The sequence below is a fragment of the Heloderma suspectum genome, chromosome 1, assembly GCF_057233095.1.
Source record: "Heloderma suspectum isolate Gila_16-S chromosome 1, 16-S_ref, whole genome shotgun sequence".
NCBI classification, from domain to species: domain Eukaryota; kingdom Metazoa; phylum Chordata; class Lepidosauria; order Squamata; family Helodermatidae; genus Heloderma; species Heloderma suspectum.
In genome coordinates this window covers 70,362,474-70,379,466 of record NC_139458.1, presented here as the reverse complement: position 1 = coordinate 70,379,466, position 16,993 = coordinate 70,362,474, and the positions used below count along the sequence as shown (strand labels likewise).

The 16,993-nt window shown below is 41.3% G+C and overlaps 1 protein-coding gene across 1 annotated transcript in view; it reads right to left on the bottom strand.

Moving 5' to 3' along the window:
* The window catches only part of ITPKA (inositol-trisphosphate 3-kinase A), a 71,525-nt gene that overhangs the window by 53,374 nt on the left and 1,158 nt on the right, over nt 1-16,993 (bottom strand). The gene's annotated exons all lie outside the window — the stretch shown is intronic.

The following is a 16,993-nucleotide window of genomic DNA, read 5'->3' as shown; positions in this document are numbered from 1 at the left end:
ACCAGTCTGGTGGAACGCATCCCACCTCCTCTCAGTTCCACCTGCTTAACTCGATGGCAAGCTCCGGCATCTGTCAATTCCAGTGCTTCCTCCACCCCATCCCCCTGACAGAGTCCGGGTTCCCACGGGGAGGGGGGAAGATGGTCTCTGAGCCAGGCCCTCCTGCTCAATAAGCCCCTGGAAAGGTTCTTCACTAACTCTTGGAGAGTCTTGGGGGATTTCCTCCCCTGCTCCCTGTCCCGGCTGGGCTTCTTCTTACTCTACCTCTGAATCAGAGTTAGAAAACCAATTAGGAAGCCTGGGCCCAATCCTGAGACCACACGTCACAAAATATACTGTGGGGCAGCTCACAATATCAATCAGTTAATATAACTGAGATCATTAGGAAAATAATCAAAAATAAAACTGCCAATACAATAATGCCTTTATACAAATCTACAGTACAACCACACTTCGAATACTGAGTACAGTTCTGGTTATCAAACCACCAAAAAGGATATCGCAAAGCTGGGGAAAAATGCAGAAAAGGACAGCCAAAATGCTACAGCAGCTACCATCTGAGGAACGGTTACAACATTTGGGGCTGTTTAGCTTAGGGAAAAGGTGAATAAGGGAGGAGATGACAGAAGTGTATAAAATTATGTATGATGTGGACGGTATTTCAACCTCTCACTGGTATTGAGAGGCATACTGCCTCTGATACTGGAGGTAATAATAAAGCCATCATAGCTACTAGCCATTAATAGCCTTATCCTACAAGATCGGTGATACTTGGCTTAACAATACTACAAGTGAGAAGGATCTTGGAATTGTTGCAGATCACAAGCTGAATATGAGCCAACAATGGGATATGGCTACAAAAAAGGCAAATGCTCTTTTGGGCTGCATTAATAGAAGCATCGCTTCCAAATCCCGGGAAGTGCTAGTTCCCCTCTGCTCAGCACTGGTTAGGCCTCATCTGGAGTACTGTGTCCAGTTCTGGGCACCACACTTTAAGAAGGATGCAGACAAACTGGAGAGGGTTCAGAGGAGGGCAACAAAGATGATCAGGGGACTGGAAACAAAGCCCTAAGAAGAGAGACTGAAAGAACTGGCCATGTTTAGCCTGGAGAAGAGAAGACTGAGGGGAGATATGATAGCGCTCTTCAAGTACTTGAAAGGTTGTTACAGAGAAGAAGGCCAGGATCTCTTCTCCATCATCCCAGAGTGCATGACACAGAATCATGGGCTCAAGTTACAGGAAGCCAGATTCCGGCTGAACATCAGGAAAAACATCCTGACTGTAAGAGCAATACGACAATGGAACCAATTACCTAGGGAGGTGGTGGGCTCTCCCACACTGGAGGCATTCAAGACGAGGCTGGACAGCCATCTGTCAGGGATGCTCTGACTTGGATTCCTGTACTGAGCAGGGGGTTGGCCTCAATGGTCTTATAGGCCGCTCCAACCCTACTATTCTATGATTCTATGATTATCCTTCTTAATTGTGTCTAATCTGCCTTTAAAGCAGGGATGGGCAACTTCAGGCAGTCTGGGGAAGAATCCCCCCCCCCATTACAGGCTACACTCTTGGTGCAGTGGCAGCAACAAAACAAAACTTGGCTTGAAAACAAGTTAAATGTGAACTTAAGCCTCAGTAGTGGTTTACCACCAGATTTTGGTAGAAAACCACCAATTTCTTTTTTTTAATCTAATTTGGGGGGGGGCAACATGGGGCAGCAACGGCTGCACTGGGGGGGCAGCAGGGGCCAAGTGCAGCCCATGTGTTGCCCTTCCCTGCTTTAAAGTCATCAAGATTGATGGCTTTTGCTTCATCTTGTGGTAGCAAATTCCATAGTTTTAGCTATTCCAAGTTCAAAGGGTTCCTCAAAAGTGAAAGGGACAAACAGGTGAAGAAACTCACCACTCTCCTTGCTCTCGCTTTCTCCAGATACCATGCCCACTTGCAGTTTGTCTTCTTATATTCAGCTTCTGTGTGATCAGAGACTGGAGTTTTTAATATGTACGCCTGTACAGAGTCTGTGACAACTGACCCCTCGCACCTAAGTGCTGTCAAAATTGTTGTTGTTGTTCAGTCGTTCAGTCGTGTCCGACTCTTCATGACCCCATGGACCATAGCACGCCAGGCCTTCCTGTCCTGCGCTCTCTCCCGGAGTGTGCTCAAGTTCATATTCATTGCATCAGTGATGCTATCTAGCCATCTCATCCTCTGCCGTCCCCTTCTCCTTTTGCCTTCAGTCTTTCCCAGCATAAATAAAACAATAACTTATGTTCCAAAAGCAAACACTACAAACAAATATAAATGTCGTATTAGTTAGCACACAAGCAGACGTCTTAGAAACGTCAAGCCCCTGAATAAGCCAGAGTTTAAATTAACACTGCAAACGGAACAGGACCACAGCTCAAAGATTCTGCTCCTACTAGAAATGGATGTGCTGCCCCAGCTCAATTCATAACTGGCTCATTTTTTCTGAGCTTCCTGGGAGAACTTTAAGGGTGTATTGGCCCCAGGAGTGTAACCAAGCCACCTGTAGTGTTAGAGGGGCCTAGAGATCCATAATGCCTTGCTTAAGTTCATTATGGGTGCAATTTCCTTGCTAGTAAGCCTCTGAGCATGTGAATATGAGTCAAAGGGCCGATAGCGCAGCCAAGCACATTCCATACTAATGAGTATGGAAGTATATGTAATCAAGTATGAGTATATCTAATCAAGATGTGCCTGGGAAGTCAAGTTTGTTTACCTTAAAGCTACAGGTGGCTGTGCTGAGAACCAACTGCTGTTAGTCTATCCTGGGAATGAACGCTAGGGGGTGCTTGCTGCTGTTATGCTGCCTCATTGCTAACATGTATGGCATAAAACCCATTGTACCCCATGGCTCTGGGTTCAGAGAAGCTGTCTGATCCAACCATTGGGCATGCCTGTGTGCTGTAAGTTACTCAATAAAGTATCTCCTGGTAAGTAAACCTGGATCTGATTTATCACTTTCTTGGCACCTCTAAATTAAGAGTTCAAAGCCTACAGCTGGGGCAATACAAGGGAAAAGCTCATATTCTTTCCTCCCCTCAAGAGTTATCTGAGAGAGCTCAGGAAAAAAAAACAGCCCCAAGGGAACTCCCTGCCAAAGTTCTGCCACCACAAGTCCTGGGCTACTGCCATCCCATCCCTTCTCAAATTGATTTTGCAGTGGGAGGGGCACAAGCACATCAAAAGCTGGTGACAGCAGAGGCCTCATCCAGCCTCCCAGCAACAACAGAGGTTGTCAAGCATGTTTAGAAGCATTCACTGCCGTGGGAAGCCTGAGAACTGTAGTTTTTGATCCTTTGAGCCAAGTAAAAGGGAGAACTACAGTTCCCATACTTGCTGGCAACAACAGATGCCAGAAGTTGGATATTATTTTATTTATTTCATTTAATTTCTATACTGCCTAATAGCCAAAGCAAACAAAATTTAAACCACAGAATGCAACATAAAGCAATATAAAATATGAAAGCTTAAAACTACCATATAACAGTACAACCAGAATAAAACCTAGCAGCAATGCAGAAATTTAAAATACAGATTTAAAACACCAGAGTTAAAAGATTAGGATGCTAAAATGCTAGGAGAATAAGAAGGTCTTCACCTGGCGTGGGAAGGAGTACGGAAGCAGATAAGATCCCCTCTCTCACATTGCAAGGATAAGCGCAGGCAACACCAAGGCGAATCCATTATGAGCCAAGCCAAAGCCACTGTGGGGAAGAGGAACTCCTTTCACCATTTGAATTCCCCGAATTATGAGATGGCATGCCACTTTTTACATCTTGATTTCAGTTTCCCCTTCCCCATGATAGAAGTAGTAAGTCTGCCCTGAAAGGTGGTTGGTTTTCTGTGTGCAATCAAAGGTCTTTGGAAGAGGTTGCTCTTTCTTTCAGCCTTAAGGTTAGAACAACTGCAGCGCAGGGTAAATAGCCCACTGTTTAAAACCCTTGATACTCGCTCCCTCAGTTCTTTAGACAATGAAGTCATGTCATTTCAGTAGCCGATTGTCATCATAAAATAAATAGAAACAATATATTGCATGTATGCAGGACCTTTTCATCAAACTGTGTTAAGGGCTTTACAAACACAAACCCTAATAAAAAGTATTTCAAAATGGAAATAGCTAAGAGCTGCTGCTGCACATGTGGCATTAAACATTTGATGTAGGCCTGCTTCTGCCCTGTAATATGATGGCAGCACCTCTTTTTCACAATGTATTCAAGCATGGAAACATGCTGCAGGTAGCCTCATAGACTATGTGGTAGAAGCAGATATGCCTGCTAAATGTTTAATGCCTACTGATTTTAATGTAACATATGAAGGAAATGGCCCTGACACAAGCATAAATAGAAGCCAAATCATAATCTTTAGCAGGCTACCACCTAATTCTCAGACAAATATCCTTGCTTTGGGCACAAGCCCATCTTCCAGGCCTCACTAAAATGAACAAGAGGCAGACAAGACTGTAGTGCTGCTTCGTTCAGTGAGGCTGCTGGAAGAAACATTTACAATGGATTGTGATGTTGTTTAGGCCGTGCCAGCACTGCTAGTTAGCCCACGACTTCCATCTGGGGTGTTATTAGTCTGCAGTGTTTATAGCACAGTGGTAGCTTTTTATCTGCGATTGTCTGTGCTCCATTAAAGACACATCATGCGTGTGTGTGCACGCACAGCACGTTCAACAGGAGGAGGCAACTGAAGGACCCTGAAGAGATGAATGGATGAGGCTTGACGTTCATCCTACTTGTTTTGTTGTGCTTTGCTTTTGTTTAGAACCCATGCCTTCTTGTACATCAGCATGTGTGTCATGTTGTGTTATTCGCCATAATACAGATTGTGGAATTCTGCACAGAATGTGATTCAATCACACTGACTGCACCTTTTGAACCAGGAAGAGGGGACGGCAGAGGGAGAAGGGAAAGAGGCAAAGGAGATACAAAGATGCGAGGCTTGTCCCAAAGGCAATTGCCATGATCAGGCAATTTATGCAAAATTAATCTATCAATGAAGAGGAACACCCATGTCCAGTGGCATTGTATCTCCCCAATACCAGATGCTAGGGACAAACAACAGGAGCTGCTATCACCAGCACTGTCCACCTTGCAAGCTCCCCCAGAGGCATCTAAATGACCTATGGTGAGCAAAAATGCTGGACTTGACAGACCTTGATCTGTTTTGTTATGTAGACAATTGTTACGTTTTCCAGTTGACCAAGTCACAGGATATATATTGACTAACTGTGACATACATATAAACACACGCACACAAACAAGGTACAGTCTCACCAAGTGAGAAAAGGAGCTCTTCCTCAAATTAGCACTTCAAATTTACACTGACTTTTACCAAAGCTTCAATGTAGACAAGGCTTCAGTGATTGTACGGAACCAAAACACAGGATCCTTCCTCAAATATGAAGACGCAATGATACAGGTGAAACCATGTTACCCTGATACAACAGATACACCGCACCTTACAAAACAGGTTTCACTATATTATGTTCATGCTGGAGACATAGGATGTATCTAATTCAACCTTTCTACAACTTACTTAACAAAAACATACCCGTTCCTCCCAGTTAAACCTGTGTGGCCACTGCCTGCAAGAGTGATTACCAATACTTGCGCTTTGAAGTATTTCAGATACAAACATTAACATGCATGCTTACTTGAAAGGCAGTACAATGAGCTTTGCAATGAATATGAACTTGAGCACGCTCCGGGAGAGAGCGCAGGACAGGAAGGCCTGGCGTGCTATGGTCCATGGGGTCACGAAGAGTCGGACACGACTGAACGACTGAACAACAACAACAATGAGCTTACTGGAATTGGCATGGATAGGCTGACTGAACAAAACAAACAAACAAACAAACAGTTACAAAACTAAGGAAAGGTGAGAATTTTGTTAGGTTCGGGGGAGGGTAAAGAACTTAGCAAGATTCACAAATTTCTTCATAAATGGTGCAGAAAGGATTTGAGATTTTAAGAATGTGAATGGGAGAGAAAGCAAACATGTCAGATTGGTCCATCGAGGCAAAGGGCTTTGAGAAATTAGCTCTTAAAAGCCTGGCCTTGAATATTTGTGTATTCAGCCATGTTTGTAGTGATGAATTAGGATTGCCACCTCTTTCTCTGGCAGCCACTTTACATGTCATGACTTTCTCAGTCATTTTACATGGCAAGCAAGGAACAACATGTTGTCTCCTTGCTAGCAATAGCTGCACCTATTGAATTAGAGCCAGTGTCGTGTAGTGGTAGAGTGTTGGACTGGGTGTCGGGAGATCCGGGTTCTAGTCCCCACTCAGCCGTGGAAGCTCACTGGGTGACTTTGGACCAGTCACAATTCTCAGCCCAACCTACCTCACAGGGTTGTTGTTGTGAAGATAACATGGAAAGGAAGAGGATTGTGTATGCTGCCTTGGGTTCCTTAAGGAGAAAAAGAGGGGGGAAATAAATGTGATAGATAGATAGATAGATAGATAGATAGATAGATAGATAGATAGATAGATAGGCAGGCAGGCAGGCAGGCAGGCAGGCAGGCAGGCAGGCAGGCTAGTGCAGATGGAGAGAGTTTTGTTCAGTTCATTGTTTGATAAGATTACAAAACTTTGCAAGTTTCTTCATAAACAGGATCAAAAGAACTTGAGTTTTAAAAAAAATCAAATGTGGGAGAAAGTGAAACTGACAGATTTGCACATTCCCTAGCCAAAATAATGCCCTAGTGTCCCGGTGGATGAGTTCAGCACTCGGGGCTACATAATAAGGCTGCAATTCTATACACACTTACCTGGGAGTAAATCCCATTGAACTCAATGGAGCTTAATTCTGAGTAGACATTTAAAGAATTGCATGGTAAATTACTCAAAAGTAGAGAGCAATAGTTAATTTGCATAGATAGTTGCCTTTTATTTCCACCAACCTTGCAGATAATTTGAAATTTTCCCACACAATTCTTATTTTAGAAGTGGATCTTCTTAAATGTAACTATCTCGGAGTCTCTGTGCATTTGAGCTGAAGAACAATTGTTTTGAACTCTCCTGTCCCCTAACATTTCATGTTTTATCTATTAACAATTTGTGTCATTACACTTTCAACAAATCTTTCCGATGAGTGAGGGCTACAAACCTTTTATTTTCTTTTTAACTGAAAAGCTGCATCTCAGCATTTAACATGGGCTTGTGAGATAAATCATAGTGTCTTAGAGGGGCACTCCTAAGGCTCGACCCAGATTCTAGGCCTAGAGGCTTGCTTCCCACAAATGCTTTTAATAGTGTGTTGTACAGAATGAGTTAATAGGTTGCTGAAGAAGGGTTCACACAAAGGAGACAGCAAACAAAGAACTGGAACTTTAAAGGATTCTCATGGCCATTTCAGATCTATTTAGGAAAAATGTGAAGTGTGAAGTAGCCCTCAGGCAGCTAGTAATGGCTTGAAAGAACCAAAAGGGTATTGAGTCTAATGTATGTGACCCCAATAAATAGGCATTGTATTTGAGAGAAGTACAAATCAAAAATGTTCACTATTCTTTGTACAACAGAGAACAGCAGGGTCTAGGGGTGTTACTGTCAATCCAGCATGAAAACCCACACAGTTTTTAAACTACCACTTAAAAACCCATTAGAAACCTTTCCCTCAAATTTTGGTTTTGAAATATAAAAAGGTGTCTTCTACACTTTTAGCTTATGTAACCTGTTTCTGAACTGAAATGGTTGATACTTTTACTTCAGTTATGAAATATGGTTTGTGAAAGACAAAAAAAAGGTGAAAAAATAAATCTGAACAGTATTTAAGGTACCACAACATTTTTTGTTATCTTTACAGCCAAAAAACCCCACCACAGTAAAAATCAGACCAAAGCTAATAAAGAGCAATGTAGATACATGCTCCTTCCCCTCCCCCCAAAATGTCACACTTATCACCGCAAAAACAAGGAGACAATACCTGTTTCTGCTGGGTACTTACTGGCTGTTTTTAGTGTTACTATTAGAAGCGACTTACTTTGTAGCCTACATGACATCCATTCTTAATCTAGTAATTGTCATTCACCACTCACCTAGTAAGTGCCTGCTGCATAAAGGATAACTTATTCTAATGACCTTATTTCCCCTGCCCCTTGCCACACCCAAACACTGTGCATATTCTGTGACCTGCCATTGTACCACCTACTGGGTCCAGAATTCAGCATCCTGAACATCTCAAGCCTCTTTAAAAAAGAAAAAAGAAGACGTTTCTAGCCCTTCAACATACATGATCGCCTGGTGAACTACAGAGCCAAAAGGTAGGAGAGAATGATCTGAGCAGTCAGTACTTCAATGTCCTGCATAGACTGTTCACTCAATGCTTCCTGCAATGACTAGCAAAAGTATAATTATGCAAAATAAGTGCATGCGCAAATTTGTTAATTCACCTAACTTATGCAAGTGGCGGAATTCCACCCTTAAAGGTGGCCTAGAAATAATTTTAGATTTTAATATATTTATGACACACAATCCTGCATATGCCTATTTGAAAGCACAAAAGAACATCTAGAAAATCAGCCCTTTCACTAAGAGCTGCTTCGCATATGACAGGACAATAATCTCAACTGAAATAAAAATCATGACACCAATATAAACTGTTGAATATGTTTCAAAAATTATTTTGCCATGAATATCCGGGCTGAGAAGCTGATACTTCAACTGATTCTCCAACTGTAAATGACCCAATAGGTTTCTGCAATATGAATGCTAAACTATGGTTTAGAACTACGTGAACGAACCTCAGACTCGTGCACTGCCCCTTCTCACAGCTGCAAGGAGATCAGAAACATTTCCTTCAACCGGAAACATTTCCTTCAATTAACGGCAGTTTAGCATTATATCCAAAACACAGACCATGGGTAATCTTAACTATGGTTTACTGAAACAAGCAAGCTTCATAAACCATGGTTTGATTTGGTTAAGACTAACCATAGTTTGTCCCGGTTTGGACATAACACTAAACTTCCTCTGGAGTGAAACTACCAAAATATTACATTACAACTAGCTCTCAACTAAACCAGACAGCATTTTAGCATTTTGATGTTCATAAAGAGAGAGCTTCGGCTATTGGGCAGTATAGAAATGTAATAAATAAATAGGTTACAGCTGGACCAAATGGACCTGCTTCCTTTCTTTGGGCTAATGAAGAGCTGCCAGTAGACTTCTCCTAATCCGTAGTACTAACAAGGAGATGCGTACATACTCAAAATTATCTATACTAAACATCACATTCACTCACCAGTGCAATGGCAGAAAAGAATGAACAGAGGAAAGCAAAATATAATTTTAGTATTTACATGACAGGTCAGGTTTTCCAAAGTGCTTAAAGTTGGGACATAATGCCTACTTAAATTAATTCTTATATATATTTAAATTCCTGTACATGTTTTGCTTGGTTTTTTAAAGAATAAATTCTGCTTACTTCAAGGCAAAACTAAACATGATGTAACAGATCTATGAACAAGATCTCCTATAGTGTTTAAAGGGATAATAACACCCATGGGAAGAGGATTTGACTAGAGCCACAGTCTGGAGAAGATTAACCCTTGCCCTTCCAAGCTGCTATTTGCCCATACGGGAAAACATACAAGTACCATAAACGTCATAATCTGAATTGGGTCTTCCTGAAGCTGCTATTAACTATTTATTTATTTATTATTACATTTCTAATCTGCCCCTAATGTTCACTGGGAGGATTACAAACAGTTAAAAGACTAAAATGCCATAGAACAGTTAAAAATATAAAACACAATGCAAATATGTATTGTATATTTAAATATTTAAAAATCATAAGTGATCTTATTCAGAGATCTCTCATGTCACATCTAGTTTAGTGCTTAGTGTTCTAATTTACCAGAACACACCTTGCCAGTTTCAACAGAAGCTCACTCCAGCCTGCTCCGCTGTGCTGAAAGAAAAGCTTGGAACCATTTACTTATCTGACATTGATCCAAGAAGCATCTCTGAAACTATTTTGCCAACAGCATAACAAGACACTGTTGAAATCTCATACAAAATCTCCACTTTTCTGTGGTTGCAGATAAACAAATAACATGCAAAATGACTTTTATAATAGCTTTGCTTCCTACACCTATTCCAGCAGGTAGTTTGCACCATGTGTAAATGGACACTGTTTTAGCTGCTTCTTGTGGTTTTGTATCTACTTTGGTTTGGGATTTTACTGTTTTAATTAATTATTGTTTTATGATTATGACTACTTTATTGTAAGCCACTTTTGAGGGTCTTTGGACTGAAAGGCAGGATAGAAACATTTAATAATAAATACATCTGCTTCTTAATGAGGAATATAAAGCACAAAGATTAAGACAAAGTAATCAGCCATTGCAAACATCGCTATAAAAAGAGGAAAGTTCAGTTCACTTTAAAGATCCAGTTTTTAAAAGCAGATAAAAACTACAAAGCTAAGTCCCTGAGAATATGATTTTATGGACTAAACAGATCAAAGGTCATATGATGCCTCTCCTCTGATCACAAGGCTGTTCTTCTAAAGCAATCCTGTGAGTATTACTCCAACCTGTAGTATTTCCCATTCAACATATTTCAGTTCATAGAATTATAGAGTTCGAAGGGGCCATTTAGGCCATCGAGTCCAATCCCCTGCTCAATGCAGGAATCCAGTTTAGAGCATCCCTGACAGATAGCTGTCCAGTCTCTGCTTGAATACCTCCACTTCCCTCATCTCAGTCCTTTCAAAAAATGTGCAGTTTTTCTTAGAAAATATTCTGTCCCAATTGCTCAAATGACTTGAATTGTCTATATTAACCACTCTGTGTGCTCTCAACATGGTAAGAAAGGGGATTTTCTAAGGAAAACAGATTGCAGTTTAAGCTCCCCCAGAAAATCATTACAAGAACCAAGTTAAATAGCTGAAGTAAATGCCATAAGAAACAGCTTGCTTTTTCTTTAAAAACTGACTTTATGTATATGAACACCTGCCAAATTGCAGAACAGATTTACTGGAAAGAACATATTATTGCCAAAATTGACAAAAGCACGCATTCTAATCTTTCCAAACACCTCCCAATCACCATTCACACTCACAGCAAGAAGCAGTTTTAAAATTGATATGTTGAGTCAAAAACTATGTGGGGACTGGAATACCTGCTGGTTAATGCCTAGAAAAAATGTTTTTAATCTAATGTTGATAATAATATTAAAAATATTTCCAAGTCAAAATGCAAATAAATAGATAATAAAGGTTCAAGAGAGGTAGAAGCAATGTCATAGTTACAAGAAACCTGTTGGCAGCTGTTGTTTTGGGTGTCAGGAGGTTTACAAACTCTTAAATATTATTATATCTAGGTAATCCATCTTTACCAACCTCTAACCCTCAGATACACAGAGGATTTTCATATGAAGCAGTTTAATGTATATAAACAGCTATTGGACAAAATACACTGGGTATGCATCTTAATACTTATATCTTTAAAATGGAAACTAGGGATGTACAGATTTTGTTAAATCTGTTCCATCTATGTTTCGCAGATTGTCATCCGTCTTTTGTTCTATTCTCTACTCATTGAGGAAACTGGAATGTTTTTAGGGATGTATGAGAATTTCATTCTACCTGCTCATTAGCGCTAGTGCAAATTTGCACAAATCCCTCCAATTATTTCTAAACAACTAGATTTGCTGCAAAGAATGTTCAAAACAACTAACAACAGTCCATGAAAACATATATTGTAATAAATGTGTTAGGGCACAATCCTGTGGGGATAGGTGGCCGCCTCCGAACTCAGAGGCGGCCACCTATCCAATGCGGGGCAGGAGAAGCACGGAGGGGATTGTTCCCTCCGCGCTTCTCCTGCCCTGCATTTGCAGCTAGACAGCCTATTTCGACTGTCTAGATGAGGGAAGGTGGAGTGGGGCAGGAGGCTGCCAGTATGACACATAGGATGTGTCGTACCGGTATTTCCGCCTTCCCTGCCCCAGAACACCCCCCAGGACACCCCGTTTTGGCCACTCCGCACTCCTCTTCCAAGCATGGAGTGTGGGGCTGTTCCATGCTGCCGGTGAGGCAGCGAAGAAGGGGGGGAATGTCAGTTCTCTGGGAACCGACCTTAGAGAATGGGATCCGAGGTCAGTTCCCGGGAAACCACATATCCTATGGCCATCTAGCCGCTGACTAGCAGCCATAGGATTGTTCCCTTAGTTGTTAAGGTGCTACAAGCCTCTTTGCTGTTGTTCCCAATGAGAGAAAAACTATACGGAAACAACAATGCTTACACACAAGAAAAAGCTTACAGTATTTCCAGTGAACCATAAACCATAAAATGTGTTGGATGAACCTGTTCATGCTCTTGCGGGACAAATAGCCTATGAGGCTACATCTACAAAGTATAACACACTACAACTTGCACTGCTTCTAATGCGAGGACATACACAATGACACATTAAGCTCACCTGGGCCTGCCAGTCTATTACACTACAAGTCTATGCTATAAAGGAGGTGGAGGGGATATCAGCTAACAACCCAATCGATCGTATGCAAACTGAGGCACACGTAAGACTGCTAAAATCCATGGACATCACACTGGACTGGAAAGTATCAGAAGTACTTTTGCAATGAAGAATCATTTAGTGCAGAACGTTAAGATGAAGCTAATAGTGCCATCTTCTTTTATTAGAGATTTCACTGATAAGCTAACTTTGAGCACAATCCTATGGTCTTTGGGAGGGCATCCCAGGACCCCCAGGATACTGCAGACTTAGGTGGAGGAGGAGGTTCACCACTGGAGGCCTCCTTGTCATGGTGGTAGAAACCTTCATCACCATCCTCTCTCTGCTGTCAGTATCCTGACAGTGGCAAGAAGAAAAAAGGGGGGAATGCCAGGAACATGCCATGTGTCTAACGAGGGCCCTTTGGTGGGGGAGGGCAGGAGGCTCAGGGTATTTCATATCCTGGCCTCTTTAGTCTCCTCCCCTGCTCACCCACTGGAACCGCCCCCCCGAGGTCACTTTTCTGACCGCAGAGAGCAGCCAGCACAGTTCTTTCTGCACCAGTTCGAATTCCCCCTCCCAAGGTTAGAAAGCTATTTCTGACCTTGGAAGGGTTTTTCTGAGCAATCCTACGGTCCCTGGGACGCTCTCCCAGGGACTACAGGATTGCTCTCTTAGTTGGTTAATTAGTCATTTTCATTAATTAATTCTGCATTAATGTGTGGATGAGCAAAACAATTGTTCTGAAAAAGCAGGCATACTTTGTTTTTAGACTTTATGCACGCAAGGCCAAAGAAAGAGGTACTCATCGTCTAAGATGGCACATGCTACCCACCATTTTTATGAGTACTTGTACCAAAAAAACTAATTTACAATTTTATAAAGTCTACTGCTTGATTTATTAGGGGCCCCTTTTTAATCAACCCAAAACTACAACCCTAACAATAATAATACTGACCCATCTCAGAGGACTGTTGTAAAGATTACTGACCTTAGGGCAGAATTTGTATTTGGTTTAATCGCCAACAAGAACTACTGTCAAGCATGGTGTTCTCACTTTTCCACATGCCAGGCTGCAGAAGCCTTATATACACACACCAAACCTCTGCACGCTTATTCAGAAACAAGTACTAATGATTTCAACAGAGTTTATATCCAAATAAATTTTCTTCAGATTAGTATTCTGAACTTCAATGCATCTACTTTCATTGAAATGAGTGGGGAATTTTCAAGTTACCATACTTAGGAAGCAGGGTGCCAGCCATAACCTTAAGCACATTTATTTAGAAGTAAGCTCCACTGAAGTCAGCGCAATTTGGAATTACAGAAATTCCAAGTAAACATGCTTAGGATCAAACCTTAAAGGCTGGTATACACAATATATCCTTCATGTGAATATCCCAACATTCCTTAGATGCATACTAGCATGGCACAACTTCATCCAAGTTAGTATATACATATCTGATCTTATTAAACTGAGATATGCCCAGGCCTTGAGCCTGCACACTTCATCTTCGTGCCATACCTTCCATTCTCTCTTCTTGGAGTCGTATGATTGAAGACTTAACTACAGTTTCCCAAACTGGGAAAACTATAGTTACCAGGCTCAGAACAAGTCAGGAGCTGAAGCCAGAGTTTGAAGTTGGTTTCGGATCCTAATTTGTTCCAAGCCTGATAATCATAGTTTCCTAGTTCTGACAAAACAGGAAACTATGTTTAATTAACCCAGGAAGTCTTCAATCACGGTGTGCCAAGAAGTGAAGGGGCCAAGTGAGGGTGGAACATGTGGACACCATCATTGTACATATCTTGGCTTGGCACATCTGAGATGAATATGAACTGGTCAATCATCACTAATAAAGCTGGCAGCAATACCTGAGATCTGGGGAAATTGTAGTAATCGCTGGAATTGCTGCCAACTTCATCTATGATTGACCCATTCGCATGTTATGTTTTCATCCTTAGGACGTGTGTGACGACAGTCAGGGCTGATTGATTACATTGAAAACAAATATTACGTAAACTGATCCAATGGCTTTTTTTTTTTTTTTTTTTACATATTTCATTGTATTTCTGCTACTCAAGGGAAAAGGCAAAAACATATGAAAGGCACAGCACCCATGATCACTGGAAACTAACCCCTCTGGTGGCTGAAATTTCATCAGGCATTTGACATACAACTTCAAGCCCATCTGTGAAACTTCCCCTCCCCACCATTACCAATTTATTTGCTTTTCAGGTTGATAAAACAAGTGTAATGAGACAGACAAATGCAGCCACAGGTGAAATTATGCTAACAAAGCTAACAGCACATACATTATAATATGTATGCATACATATTTTCCTCATCTTAAAAGTCTTAAAAACAGAAAGAAAGCTGATGCTAGATTTTATGCTTGGTATAAGACTCCATACTTAAACACATGCAGTTGCACAACTGTGGCATATACCATCTCCTGCCTAAGCATCACAAGATTCAAGTGACCATCTACTTTAGCCCTCAAGTTTCATGCAAACACTGGCAAATAATCATGCCAACGTGAACTGTTGAAGAATCACTATATAGACTGTAGCCTAATTGTTTCGTTGTTTAAAAAATGCTCCACCCCCCTTCCCTTATCTGACTTGTTATGAGTTTTTACACACCTGGCTTGTAAGAAGTGATGAACCCCCTGGTTTGGCATTAAACCATTCATAGCCTTAACTAAAATGTTCTCAAACAACTGAGCACCATTCAGGTGGTCCGTAGAAAGACTGGGGAATAGTTGAGAATATCTGTCCTTGGTATTGCACTTGATTTATTTTTCCCAATGACAGAGGGCTTCTTCCCACCAGGCTTTTTATCCCACAACTTTACTGGGGCATCTGCTTCTGTATTCTTTGCGGGGGGAAAAACTTCTGCTTTTTTCCCCCCTGGGGAGCTCCTTTATCTGCAAGCGCCATAGGTTTCATTACACAGCCACTAAATGGCACTGTGTTATAGCACCATTTCCTCTTTTTGCGGAGAAAATCAACTTGCAATATTTAAATAGCTCATTATCTGTGATTTTTAAAAAACAGGATGAAGGTCAGAAAGCACGGGAGAGGTCCTGGCGCTTGCCGACGTCATGTACAGGACCCGCAAACTTCCATGAGTAACCAATCTTGATCACAGAATAAAAGCCCCATGTGGAGAAGGTCAGAGATTGAGGCTGTTTTGACCAGGGCCAGATTACTAGATACGCTAACAAGACTAGGGACGGTGTTTTTCATAATATGGTACTGGTGCAGTCTACTAATTTGTCCCTAAAAATTTACCAGTGAAATGACCCCTTCTCAGTGGCCCAGGCTAGGCACCATGATTTTCATAATATAGAGGTGGTTTTAACAATGATGAGAGAACTGAAGAAAAACTGTTGTTTTCCTTTCATATTTAATCCAGAAGCAAAGCATGTCCTTGTCCTACAAAGCTGGACAAAAAAAAAAAGTCTATTAAGTGGTCACTAAAACCATCACAAATTTTCTTATGTTTTCCTCAGGAAAAAGTTTGAGAACTGCTACCTTAACAAGTTCAAGTCAGTGAAGAAGCCACATGTGAGATGTCTACCATATTATCCACTGACAGATGTAGACCTGTTACTAACACATGTTACACACCACAAGCAGTCTTAGATTCATATTGTCTCTAAACCACAACAGCTGGAAGCTAGGCCAATGGGTGAGGGAATACATGACTTCATATTTGCCCTGTTTCTTTTACACTTCCATTGTTAAAGCTCCTAAAACCCAATGAATGTGTGGGTTACTATTTGGGTGCTAGCACTGACAGAAGTCATTCTGGGCATACCCCCCAAATTATATACTTGTCTTTAGCATTCTCTCTCTTGGTAACTGGGTACAAAATTGAAGAACTGATGAAGCCATTTCTGTTTGTGAAACAACACAATGTAAACTTTTGTGCCTCACAAAGTTCTTCTTCAGGCTGAAGTTAAAAACAGAAAGCACTGGTCAAAACTTAGTTTACACATAGTGACCCTTCCATCTAAAAAGAAAAATGGTGTGGGGGCAGGATGTTCGGAAGGACGGCAGAAATCCAGGGCATTGCATATGCAGATGTACATGTATATGACTACACTGAAGATTACGCTGCATGCACAGCGTGGGTTGTGCATGCAGGCCAACTGCTTCATCACACATACAGTGTTTTCTGATTGTGTGAACTGTCTCAAACAAAAATAAATAACACTGCATTCACATCAGACTAACTTTTGCAAGTTATTCCTACCTAGAAGGCACTACTGCTAACCCATGTGCTTTGCACACTTAACACTTGGACAGCACTTTCCTTAACTACTGTAGGTATAAAGTGGCACATGCGACAACCAGCATGCAGTCCTCCGTGTCCCGTCCCCCCACACACACACGGAGAAGCTGCTGAAATTAAACCTCTAGGCAAAGAAATCACAACATGTAAAACGAACAAACTTCTACACAATATTTACGACCCTTCCTATTTATGT